Here is a 13,892-nt window from a genome sequence, read left to right as displayed (position 1 = left end):
TTTAGGAAACTTGTTTGGCTCATGACGTCATCCGAAGCTCATCATCGACCATGTAGGTAAGTCAACAGCCGAAACTAGGGTGATGACTGTTGCTCCCTAGTAATTGTCCATAAGGAATTGTTGAAACCCCGAAAGTAAAAGCTTCCACCTGTCGCTAGGAGGCCAGTGGAGGGTCTCTTGTCTCTGTATTTTCCGCTTAAAACGGTCTCGCAACAGGCCGCGGTGAGTCCGCTGGTCAGATGGCTGCTCGAAAACTGCCGGTCGGAGCGCGATTGCGATCAAAAGTGGAAAACGAGCTTTGCACCCGGCCCGGAGCCGTGGATGCCGGTCCGACGAGCCGGCAACGTGGCCGGCACGTCGGGCACTCGAGCAGTCGAGCGCCGGCCGCGAGTGGTTTTACGCTAAAACAGCCCAAATCACAGCCGGCCGCCGATTGTGTTCCACCGTCCGCCGTTTGTCAAACATCCGCACATCTCCGCACGCATCGCTCAGTTTCCACACGACCCCTGCGCCAATCAAATCACCGCCAGACGAGCGTTTCCTCCGCGCGATTCAACCGCCGCGATTTAAATTCTTGTGCGTGCACCAAATTGTGAACCGAATCCGGGGTTATCCATCGGATCAGGATTTTCAATACGCCTACATTGATCAGATAAGGTAAGGATTTACTCTCCCATGATTCGTTTAAATTGGAGGATTTGCAAGTGTCTGAAATTTTATGAATGCCATGTTTAAGATATGTTAAAGATTGATAGAAAAAGCGATAGACAAAGAAGAACAAGAAAAAATTGAGCGATTCGTGATTTTGACTTGATCCTCCTGACAAAAGAGGCAAGTAATAGACTAATCAACGATATCCCCACGAGACACCCTATAATTAATCCATGATTGTTCCCCTTAGTCCATAGCAACCCAACCAATCGAATCCCTCCATTTTTCCGTAGTCTTCCTTGTCTAAGCTTTGTCTATCGATTTCAATCAACTGACCTAACCCCCTGGAGTACATAGAATCGTAACAGAAAATTTGAATTTAACGGAGAATTTGCGGGTCTCTGAAATTCTATGGTTTCCATGTTTAGGATATGTTAAAGATTGGTAGAAAAAGCGATAGACAATGAAGAACAAGAAAAAATTGAGCGATTCATGATTTTGACTTGATCCTCCTGACAAAGGAGGCAAGTAATGGACTAACCAAACGGTAGCCCACGAGACACCCTATAAGTAATCCAAAATTGCCCCCCTTAGTCTATAGCAACCATCCAATCCAAACAATCGACTCGCTCCATATTCCCTTAGTCTTCTTTGTCTACGCTTTGTCTATCAATTTCAATCAGCTGACCTAACCCATGGAGTGCATAGAGTCGTAACAGAGAATTTGAATTCAACGGAGAACTTGCAAGTATCTGAAATTTTATGAATTCCATGTTTAGGATATGTTAAAGATTGATAGAAAAAGCGTTAGACAAAGAAGAATAAAAGAAAATGGAGCGACCACGTTGGTGGAAACGGGTGGCTGCGACTGACAAAGGAGGTAAGTAATAGACTAACCAAACGGTAGCCCACGATACACCCTATAATTAATCCATAATCGTCCCCCTTAACCCTAACCTACCCCCTTAACTTAAACCTGAGAGACACCCTATGATCAGTCCATAATCGTCCCCCTTAGTCTATAGCGACCACTCGACCCAACCAATCTAATCGCTCCATTGCCCCTTAGTCCTCTCTGTCTACGCTTTGTCTATCGATTTCAATCAACCCGCTGATCCAACCCATAGAGTATATAGAGTCGTAATAGGGAATTTGAATTTAACGAAGAATTTGCAGGTGTCTGAAATTTTATGAATTCCATGTTTAACATGTATTAAAGATGTAGTCAGAGCAGGTTGACTGAATGGATGAAGAGAGACTAGCGAAAAGTGTATGACCGGACAACTCTTACGCATGAGAAAAAAGCGATTACTGATTTAACAATTAAATTGTTAAAAAATATGTCCGACATGTTTCAAATGTACATTTTACAGTAGTGGAAGGCTAATTTAACTAAGGGGGTGGTTAAATTAGCATTTCCTAATTGTAAAATCTACATTGAATCATAAAAATCTGCAAAGTAGGGAGCAGTCTTAGAATCGGCGAAAATACGATAGGAAAAGAGGAAAATCTCGATATGTTTTCCGCAGATTATTGGTAGATGTGAACATTAAGTTTGTGTACCGCCAAATTTTGCTCGAAAATCGCAATAAAATGCAACGGAAATAAGCAATTTTTCCAAAATTTAGGAGAGGCATGCTGAACCCCCCCCCCCCCCCCCCCCCCCCCCCCCGCTGATCAATGAGGTCTAGACCTATCCTGAAAAAGTGGGGGAAAGGCCAGGGTCTCCCAGAGAATTTTATTTTGAACGGAGCATTAAGAATTTTAAGCAGGAAGTTCCTTTACATCGGAAAATTGCAATGTCTTGGCTGGAAGATACAAATTCAAAATACCGCAACGAAATTCTCTGAATTTTCAGGGTTTGGAAATTTTTCAGATTTTGCTAATTTTCCCGAATTTTCCACAAACTTGTCACTGTCCTTTCAAATCCAATAATTTAAATAGTTTTTGGGCATATTTAGAATATTTAAAAAAGGTAGACAGAGTCAATGCTGGGCCATGTAAATGGACTGCATTTTGCAATTTGGAACTATAAATTTTGGCTCTTCTGGAAAAACACTTATGTGCAAAGGGAAACTAATGGCACATACGTTGTTTTTAAACCGGGCTAAAATTTATAGTTCCAAATTGCAAAATGTGGTCCAAATGTACTTGAATGCAACCACAGCATCAGCCAGGGTATAGAACGATGATGGGATACAGAACGTTACAGAGGGTTGATGAGTGTCCAAGAAACCTGGCGTTACTTAATTTTTAAACATCCCTGGGGGATTATTAGCCTCTCCAGTTTGTTCAGGCCGATGACTCTCTCTCGTTTCTCTGATTTGCGGAGCCTCTATTAAGTATTTAAGCACTTCGAAATCAACCCCTTTTTTGAGCCTCTTGAATTTATTTAATAAAACCGTTAAAAAGAGGATTTCCATCCTTCCAGCGAACAAATCCATTGTCTCTCAGATCCGAACGTTTAACTCGAATTTGTACATCTTCTGAATATACTTCGATATCGGTTGAATTGAATTGACGAGAAAGTAGACTCATGCGCTTTGCTTCTTACAATTTTCACTTATGGGTTATTTGGACTACATTTTTCAATAATGACCTTCTATTTTTGACTCATTTAAGAAACCACATCTTTTCCATTAGTTTCATCATGCAGATAGGTGTTTTTATGGATGAGCCAGAGACAGTAGTTTCCTATTGTAACTTGCAATTTTAGTGCATATAGACTTAAGAGATCAAATTTAGCCCCCTTGTCAGTCCGCTTTTTTTTTTTTTTTGTCATGGGAACGGAGTTCCCCATGATATTAGAATCGTTCCGTTGCTTTCGCTATGGGATTCCCTATACCTCTGCGACCTTGAGCGTTTCGCCCAGTCTCCGATTTTTGGTTGATTTTCCGATGTATCAAAAACCGTTGTATTTTTTAGCCAATCATGTCTCTACGTCAAGTTGTGTTGATTGCTAAAATTCGCTTTCAGCGAGTTTTTTTCCATCTTGAGATGTCGTGTCTGACTGGTAAATCTGCGCAGAACCACGAAGTTCCGTTTTTAGGCAAATTCTTTTTTTTGGGAGGTTCTGATTGGTTATTTTTCGCCATCAGTTTTCTGTTCGTTGGTGCAAAAGATCGCCTACCTCGGTGTTCTTGAGAAGCCGCCATTATCCCACCTCAAATTTGAAAAATAGAAGTAAAGAAATAATAACCATCGTACAAGGTGGAAAATTGTTCTGGAGGACTCGTTACGGATAAAGAAGTCAAAATCAGAGCTCGATTGATTGATTTAATTCATGGATACGCAAATATTGCCTTAGCTCAACTGCCGCGATCGGAATGCGTGCTGGCATGAACCTCGAGACGCATTAAAACAGTGCGAACCATGGCTCCTACAGCAAAACAGCAATGCGCTTCATATCATCCCAAAAGCAGTCAAGGTCTCTTGTGATAAGTCCCGCCCATTGCCCGAGTCTTTTGTATGCTATTTTTACTCTCACCCACGTGGATCCATTATAGCCTAGTTGACTAAACCGCCTCGTATTTTTGATTCGGTGCGGGCACCCGGCGATCGGGAGTTCGATACCCGACGACGGGAACTACTTTTTAATGGTTGTATTGAATGTTTTAGACTAATCATCAAAAAATAATTAATAGTAGATGATAAATGTACGAACATTTTCTCGTGAGTTAATATGTTAAACAAAAATACTGGAATATACCTTCTTCATATAATCAGCCACATGTTCCCCCAAATTAATGACGTTATTTTCTTTTTTCAATAAAGTTAATTTGCATTCAACGTTCGTAAGTTAAGCAAAAAGTACCTATTGATACAAATAGAAAGACATGAAAATAGTATGTCTAACATTTCAGTTGTTTTTTTTTATTTATTTTTTGTTTTTTTGTTTTTTCAATAAAACAAATTGACTGGGACTAGAATCATTGTGTCTCTGAAGACAAAAGCTAAGTTTTTTGATACAGAAATACTAATATATTCATCCTTCATATAATCAGGGAGATGTTGACCCAAATATTGATGTATATTTTCTCTGTTCGCCCAAATTAATGATGGTATTTTCTTTTTTCAATAAAACTAATTTACATTCCACGTTCTTAAAGCAATATTTTCTCCAAAACTCAGCAAAAAATAACAATTTATACCTACGCAAAAAGTAAATAAATAAATAAATAAATAAAGCAATGACATGAAAGTAGTATAGGTAGTACACATCTAACATTTCGGTTACATCTATTTGAATGAAAAAAATGGCAACTTAGGAAGCACATAGGTCACTTATCGACGGTGAAACTACCAAACCACGTATCTCGGTTTGCGACGTCGCAGACTTCCTGTCATACTTTATTTTTTGAATGAAAAGCTACTTAACGTCCAGTCTTGAAAATTTCCGTGATTTTTCCTCTTCGTGCGGAGAAAATTCTGTGAAAATTTCAAGGAATGATATTGATTTGGTCTACTTCAAAAAAATAAAATGTGAGCGGAGATGTTTAAACACCGCAAACGAGATACGTGGTTTGGTAGTTTCACCGTCGTTATGATGCGTATTCGGGCATATGCGTAGAGTAAAAATATCATACTTTACGCCGAAAAAACGAAACTGAAAGTTAAATGCGTTAACTTCCAAAAACCATACATAATCCAACGAAAATAAATAATTGGTAAATAACAGCTTTCTTGTATGCAAAGAAAAAAAATTAAAAATGTTAAAAAAGAGATGTCGACACAAAATTACATAGCCCCTTCAATTCTGAAGATACTACTAACGAACTGTACCTTAAAATTTTCATATCCCAGAAGCAAAAGTTCCCATGACGAATATTGCTATCGCTAGCGATTGCAAAAACCAACTTGTTTTTTTTTACAATCGCAATGAATTTTTCACTTTGTTTGCTGTGGCTTACGCGTGCAAGCCGGTGTTCTGCACAAGAACAATCATTGCAAAAATGATGGGGTACATCTTTATTATTCTTTTATTGCAATTATAAATAATATTAATATAATTAAACGTGGCAAAATCTAGCACCCTGCATTTACCAGTGCTATTAGAGTTCGTAAAGTGTAAAAAATTGCATTATATTTTGTTTATTTGGTTCTTGTAGCTGGTTCAAAATCAGTTGTTCCCGTTATCGTATTGATAATTTTTGATACCCCTTCCCTTTATATAAATGATACTGTTGAAAAATACAAATATCTAACACTGTATAACAATTAAAGAATCTTAGGGAAATTTCCAATGATGATTATTCTCTCAGTACTTTACCGCCTATAGGCTAGCCATATGGGAGCATTATAAGTGAGACAATCAATTTGAGATAATAAATCCTTTTGTTAAATACCGTTCGTAATTAATTCAAAAACTTAATTATGCACCTTAATAATCAGACATTTCATCCACTTCCCAAGTAGTATTTTTCAACGGCTAAGTCGCGATATTTCGAAATTAAGTTGCGATTTTATTACGATTTTTTGACGATGCATTCGCTTGGATCATCAAAATCCGAGCAATTGTCCTTAATCTTGTTGCTTTTTTAGCTCTGTGAAATCGCGTTCGATAAAATCGAAATTTCATTACAATTTATCACGAAGTTTTGTTCGATAATATTTCAATTAATCACCGTCGATGAAATCGCGATTTGATTGCTAACTTATGCGATGAAATTACAACTTATTGCAATTTTTATCCAATTATATTGAAATAAATCGACTTCGATATAATCGCGATACATTCTCCGAGTAAATTGCAACTTATCGCGATCACCGCTACTTGGGTTGTCTACATGCACACTGGAAAAAAAAAAACACATTGGATCTAGAGTCAAGACTCTTGAAAACATTGACTAGAAAAAGGACTCTTGATTCAAGCAGATTTAAGCGTGAATCAAAAGGAAATCCGCTCAAATTAAGAGGCTTGGTTCTTGAATTAAGCTTAAATCTGATTGAATCAAGAGTATTTTTTCTTGTCGATGTTTTTAAGAGTCAAGACTCTTGAAAACATTGACTAGAAAAAGGACTCTTGATTCAAGCAGATTTAAGCGTGAATCAAAAGGAAATCCGCTCAAATTAAGAGGCTTGGTTCTTGAATTAAGCTTAAATCTGATTGAATCAAGAGTATTTTTTCTTGTCGATGTTTTTAAGAGTCTGGACTCTTGATCCAACGTGTTTTTTTTTCCAGTGCACCGGAATCCTCTTTTTGGTAAAGATGGTAATACATGCGTCACCGACAGGAAGAATTATAACAAGTTGGTTTTTGCAATCGCTAGCGATAGCAATATTCGTCATGGGAACTTTTGCTTCTGGGATATGAAAATTTTAAGGTAGGTACAGTTCGTTTGTAGTATCTTCAGAATTGAAGGGGCTATGTAATTTTGTGTCGACATCTCTTTTTTAACATTTTTAATTTTTTTTCTTTGCATACAAGAAAGCTGTTATTTACCAATTATTTATTTTCGTTGGATTATGTATGGTTTTTGGAAGTTAACGCATTTAACTTTCAGTTTCGTTTTTTCGGCGTAAAGTATGATATTTTTACTCTACGCATATGCCCGAATACGCATCATAACGACGGTGAAACTACCAAACCACGTATCTCGTTTGCGGTGTTTAAAAATCTCCGCTCACATTTTATTTTTTTGAAGTAGACCAAATCAATATCATTCCTTGAAATTTTCACAGAATTTTCTCCGCACGAAGAGGAAAAATCACGGAAATTTTCAAGACTGGACGTTAAGTAGCTTTTCATTCAAAAAATAAAGTATGACAGGAAGTCTGCGACGTCGCAAACCGAGATACGTGGTTTGGTAGTTTCACCGTCGATAAGTGACCTATGTGCTTCCTAAGTTGCCATTTTTTTCATTCAAATAGATGTAACCGAAATGTTAGATGTGTACTACCTATACTACTTTCATGTCATTGCTTTATTTATTTATTTACTTTTTGCGTAGGTATATATTGTTATTTTTTGCTGAATTTTGGAGAAAATATTGCTTTAAGAACGTGGAATGTAAATTAATTTTATTGAAAAAAGAAAATACCATCATTAATTTGGGCGAACAGAGAAAATATACATCAATATTTGGGTCAACATCTCCCTGATTATATAAAGGATGAATATATTAGTATTTCTGTATCAAAAAACTTAGCTTTTGTCTTCAGAGATACGATTATTCTAGTCCCAGTCAATTTGTTTTATTGAAAAAACAAAAAAACAAAAAATAAATAATAAAAAAAAAAAACAACTGAAATGTTAGCATACTATTTTCATGTCTTTCTATTTATATCAATAGGTACTTTTTGCTTAACTTACGAACGTTGAATGCAAATTAACTTTATTGAAAAAAGAAAATAACGTCATTAATTTGGGGGAACATGTGGCTGATTATATGAAGGAGGTATATTCCAGTATTTTTGTTTAACATATTAACTCACGAGAAAATGTTCGTACATTTATCATCTAGTATTAATTATTTTTTGATGATTAGTCTAAAACATTCAATACAACCATTAAAAAGTAGTTCCCATCGCCGGGTATCGAACTCCCGATCACCTATTGCCCGCACCTTATCAAAAATATGGGGCGCTTCAGTCGACTAGGCTATCACAGATCGACGAAAGAATAAGAAAAAATAGCATTTAAAAGACTCGGACGATGGGCGGGACTTATCACAAGAGTTGTCCTTGAGCGATTCGGCGATTCGCGTCTTCGTAGCTTCTGGAGAAATGAGCTAAGCGCCTTTCTCTGTGAGACATTGTTTGCCTATGCTATCATGTGTCTCAAGGTTCATATCAGCAGGCATTTGCCATCGCGGCAGTAAGCTGAGGCAATATTTCTGTATTCATGGAATAAATCAATCAATCGAGTTCCGATTTTGGCTCATATATCCGTAACGGGTCCTCCAGAGCAGTTTTCCACCTTGCACAATAGTTATAATTTCTTTATGTCTATTTGTAAAATTTGAGGTGGGATAATGGCGGCTTCTCAAGAGCAACGAGGTAGGCGATCTTTTGCACCAACGAACAGAAAACTGATGGCGAAAAATAACCAATCAGAACCTCCCAAAAAAAAGAATTTGCCTAAAAACGGAACTTCGTGGATCTGCGCAGATTTACCAGTCAGACACGACATCTCAAGTTGAATTGCCTGAAAAGCGAATGAGAGCGAACTCTGAAAGCGAATTTTAGCGATCAACACAACTTGACGTAGAGACATGATTGGCTAAAAAATACAACGGTTTTTGATACATCGGAAAATCAACCAAAAATCGGAGACTGGGCGAAACGCTCAAGGTCGCAGAGGTATAGGGAATCCCATAGCGAAAGCAACGGAACGATTGTAATATCATGGGGAACTCCGTTCCCATGACAATAAGTTAGTAAGCGAGAAATCCAAACTCAAACTAAAACAACTTTCCCCTAACTACATCCTCATTATTTACATGTAAAATTGAATGAACTTACGTAATAAATATACAGGTTCTTGTCCAGGTGACGCCCATGTTGTTTTCGAGTTTTCGAATTCGGTATTCGAGTCAGGGTCACCCCGATTGATCTACTTTCCCTTTCTTTGGGTTAAGTTCCGTTCGGGATTATTTGTCGCTTGGCTGAAAAAGAGCGTAAGTACACTTGGAGATAAGCCTGGGCAATAATTTAGTTGTATAGACGACAGGGTTAATTACAAACTGACGCTACGTCCTCGTCAGGAGGGCAGTGGCGACACTTAAAGGTTGCCAATACTATTTTTCCTCCATTTAAATGTATGTAAAACAATTGATTCTTGATAAGGCAGCTTATATCACCTATAAATGATATTTTTAATGGATTTAGATGGAGAAAAAACTGTCTTGCCAATTCCCAGAGTCGCCACTGCGGGAAGGGAACGTAATAGTGGTGTAAAAGCGAGGTTAAAACTTAACGGTAGGCGTTTTTTTGGCAGGACCCGATATATATTAATCATTGATTAATAAAAGTTATCAAAATGACAATCCCGAAAGAACTTGTCAAGGCGAGGAATCGATTGATAATTCCTGTGATTGCCATTACGGCTTTAAAATTTCAGTAAATTAAATTTACGGCATTAAAAATTACGGCTCCTCAATGGCGTAAATACCTGGGGGTGTTAAGGTCCAAATTAACGTTAGCTAGTGTGGCCAAAATTTAATGACACCGTGATAGGCAGTTACTTAAGATAGGTGCTAAAATCGTCGTTATCCGAAGGAAAGAACGTTATTTTATTCCAAGGTTGCAAAATTGACTCGAACCAGCTCGTTTTTCACAAAATGTACCTGTGCTTGTTCTGTTAAAAATTTGTCTAATTTTAGCACCAGCTGAGAAAAAGAATGAGCAAAACTTTCAGCGAGAAAAGCCCAAGATTTTCCTCATAAAAATACAAGTTGTGAGGGAAAAGTTGGCAACATTGAAATTTAGTTATATTGTTTTGCGAGGGTAGACGAAATGTTCATACGACGATTTTCCTAAGCACGACAGCCCTACTTTAAGAACCGCTGATCTACCTGAAAGTCCAGGGAAAATCTTTTTGAGATGAGGCTAATATGGCTCTTGAACACGGCGCGGCACCGACACACAGTGGATCGAGTCAATCGGAGAGGTCGGACATGAAATTTTTTACTAAAACTGAAAATTTTGATATTTATTTCGTCACGTGTTATATTTCGGGGGGTGCTTTTAGAAGAAAATTTCACAAGGTAACCAATGAAACCACTTTTAGGACCTCGAAGTTTTGTATGAACGGAGTTATAAGCTTTTAAAGTTTCCAAAGGGTATCCCGGGATAAGCATGTCAAAATGCCCTTGTGAATGGATTTTTATTTTAACCATTTTAAGTCATCAAGGGTGTCCTAAAACTTAGGTTTTGGGGGATTTTAGCCCCCCAACCCCCTCCGCCCCCCCTCAGACCCCAAAAACCGCTTTTTTGGGCTATTTTTGACTATGCTAACGTCATTTCCTCATAACTTTCGTAATTTTCGATAGAATTGAACCAAAATTTGTCAGAATCAACATCAATTAGCTTAGTTTTTGTAGAAAAAAATTCATTATCATCGGATAATATTTTAGCCTCCAAAAAAATTCGTAAAATTTTTGAAAAAATCATTTTTTTCCTTTTTTCGCGGCTAGGTGGCGTATGGAAACATGCACACAAACAAAAATTGTCTCTTTTCTTAATTTATACATCCAATAAGATACAGTAAAAATTTCGTGTTGATCGGAGTGGTGCGCCATACTTAAAAACGCAATTTTCTAACCTCAAAACGGCCTAAATGCCACCATTAGCCTCCTTTGATGACTAGGCGTGGAGAAATGTAGAAAGAAATATCCGGTTTTATCGTCTCACCTCTTAAGTGATCCACTTAAGTACCTTGAGTCAAAATTTCGAGTCGATCAGAGTGGTGCGCAACACCCAAGCACGCAATTTTCTAACCTCAAAACGCCGAAATTGCCCATTTCGGCACCCATTATCACTCCGTGTGAAAAAGTAAGAAGAGGTACATCCGATATTATTGTCCTACCTCATAAATTGGGCACTTAAGTGCATTTAGTCAAAATTTCGTGTCGATCAGAGTGGTGCGCAACACCCAAGCACGCAATTTTCTAACCTCAAAACGCCGACATTGCCCATTTCGGCACCCATTATCACTCCGTGTGAAAAAGTAAGAAGAGGTACATCCGATATTATTGTCCTACCTCATAAATTGGGCACTTAAGTGCATTTAGTCAAAATTTCGTGTCGATCAGAGTGGTGCGCAACACCTAAGCACGCAATTTTCTATCCTCAAAACGGCCAAAATGCCTATTTCAGCACCCATTATCACTCCGTGTAAAAAAAATAGAGGTGGGTACATTCCGCTACCTATGCTACGTACCTACCGCTACGTATTATGGAAGTTTGGACGAGGGAACGCTTCTTCGTGGGGGATGAGCGAGCCTCCCTACCGTCATATATATCCTAGGAGTTTAGAGGTTTCCCTGAGTGACCGGGTCTGCTACGCGGCAGGGTGCCAAAATAAACTTTGAAATGTGCATCATGCAATTTTCAAGCGGGATCTTGGCTGACATACAGTGATAGTGAATGCCAAAATGGGAATTTTGGGAGGTTTCAGGTCAGAAAGCGGCGTGTTCGGGTGTTGCGCATCACTCTGATCAACACGAAATTTTGACTCGAGGTACTCAAGTGTCTAATTCATGAGGTAGGACTATAAAATCGAATGTACCCACCTCTATTTTTTTTACACGGAGTGATAATGGGTGCTGAAATAGGCATTTTAGCCGTTTTGAGGATAGAAAATTGCGTGCTTAGGTGTTGCGCACCACTCTGATCGACACGAAATTTTGACTAAATGCACTTAAGTGCCCAATTCATGAGGTAGGACAATAATATCGGATGTACCTCTTCTTACTTTTTCACACGGAGTGATAATGGGTGCCGAAATGGGCAATGTCGGCGTTTTGAGGTTAGAAAATTGCGTGCTTGGGTGTTGCGCACCACTCTGATCGACACGAAATTTTGACTAAATGCACTTAAGTGCCCAATTTATGAGGTAGGACAATAATATCGGATGTACCTCTTCTTACTTTTTCACACGGAGTGATAATGGGTGCCGAAATGAGCAATTTGGGCGTTTTGAGGTTAGAAAATTGCGTGCTTGGTGTTGCGCACCACTCTGATCGACACGAAATTTTGACTAAATGCACTTAAGTGCCCAATTTATGAGGTAGGACAATAATATCGGATGTACCTCTTCTTACTTTTTCACACGGAGTGATAATGGGTGCCGAAATGGGCAATTTCGGCGTTTTGAGGTTAGAAAATTGCGTGCTTGGGTGTTGCGCACCACTCTGATCGACTCGAAATTTTGACTCAAGGTACTTAAGTGGATCACTTAAGAGGTGAGACGATAAAACCGGATATTTCTTTCTACATTTCTCCACGCCTAGTCATCAAAGGAGGCTAATGGTGGCATTTAGGCCGTTTTGAGGTTAGAAAATTGCGTTTTTAAGTATGGCGCACCACTCCGATCAACACGAAATTTTTACTGTATCTTATTGGATGTATAAATTAAGAAAAGAGACAATTTTTGTTTGTGTGCATGTTTCCATACGCCACCTAGCCGCGAAAAAAGGAAAAAAATGATTTTTTCAAAAATTTTACGAATTTTTTTGGAGGCTAAAATATTATCCGATGATAATGAATTTTTTTCTACAAAAACTAAGCTAATTGATGTTGATTCTGACAAATTTTGGTTCAATTCTATCGAAAATTACGAAAGTTATGAGGAAATGACGTTAGCATAGTCAAAAATAGCCCAAAAAAGCGGTTTTTGGGGGTCTGAGGGGGGGCGGAGGGGGTTGGGGGGCTAAAATCCCCCAAAACCTAAGTTTTAGGACACCCTTGATGACTTAAAATGGTTAAAATAAAAATCCATTCACAAGGGCATTTTGACATGCTTATCCCGGGATACCCTTTGTCCGACCTCTCCTATTGACTCGATCGACCGTGCGACACTGCAGAGAATAACCTCTAATTGTCATCCAACTCATACAGGATCCAGTAGCTATTAGATTGAAAAATGTAACAGTCGTTCCTCTAAACATATCTGTCAATCAACGACTGGCTCTCAGCGGAGTGATTGACGATCACAGAGGTCAAGTTATTGTCGGTGGCCGGACGTTAACAAGACCTCGATTTTCAAAGCTTTCCTAACGCACTGCTTAGAGCTTTGATTCAAGGAGTCACTGCAGAATTTTATGAAACAAATTATTCTCAGCTCAATTACTGCACTTTTTCAATGAAAATTTGTCACGCGGGATTAATAATACATTTAATATCCAAATAGGTTTTTGCCAGCAGCAATTTGTCGGCCGCGAAATAGTAATCTTAGTCCGACTGACTCAGGTCTGTTTGAGGTGAGCTTTCTTCTTTATAATCGAAAGATAAAGATGGAGAGAAAAAATAAGAAAAAGAGGAGAAGCAATCAAAAGAAAAATAAGAAAGAGTAGAAGGAGAAAAAGAGGAAGATAAAGATTGAGCAGAAAAAAATTCTCTGCTTTCTCATTTTCTACAAGTTCCTCTCCTTCTTTCTATACTTCTCCCTCTTCTTTTGCCGCTCTTTATTTTCTTTTCCCTCATTCTCTTCTGCTTATGAACATTTTGTCTTCTTTTTTTCATCTTCCTTATCTTTTTCCTCTCCTCCTTATCCTCCCTCCTCTTCTAATTTTCTCTCT

The 13,892-nt window shown here is 38.3% G+C and overlaps 1 protein-coding gene across 1 annotated transcript in view; it reads left to right on the top strand.

Annotated features, from left to right (window-relative positions):
* Window positions 1-500: 500 nt before the first annotated feature.
* The window catches only part of ImpL2 (Ecdysone-inducible gene L2), an 85,836-nt gene continuing 72,444 nt past the window's right edge, over window positions 501-13,892 (top strand). The window contains exon 1 of the mRNA XM_019053422.2: window positions 501-657. The gene's annotated coding sequence lies outside the window, so the exon portion shown is untranslated. The remainder of the gene's footprint in view (window positions 658-13,892) is intronic.

The sequence above is a fragment of the Bemisia tabaci genome, chromosome 10 (assembly GCF_918797505.1).
Source record: "Bemisia tabaci chromosome 10, PGI_BMITA_v3".
Taxonomy (NCBI): Eukaryota; Metazoa; Arthropoda; class Insecta; order Hemiptera; family Aleyrodidae; genus Bemisia; species Bemisia tabaci.
Note: the sequence above shows the minus strand (reverse complement) of the source record. Positions and strands in the feature narration are given on the sequence as shown.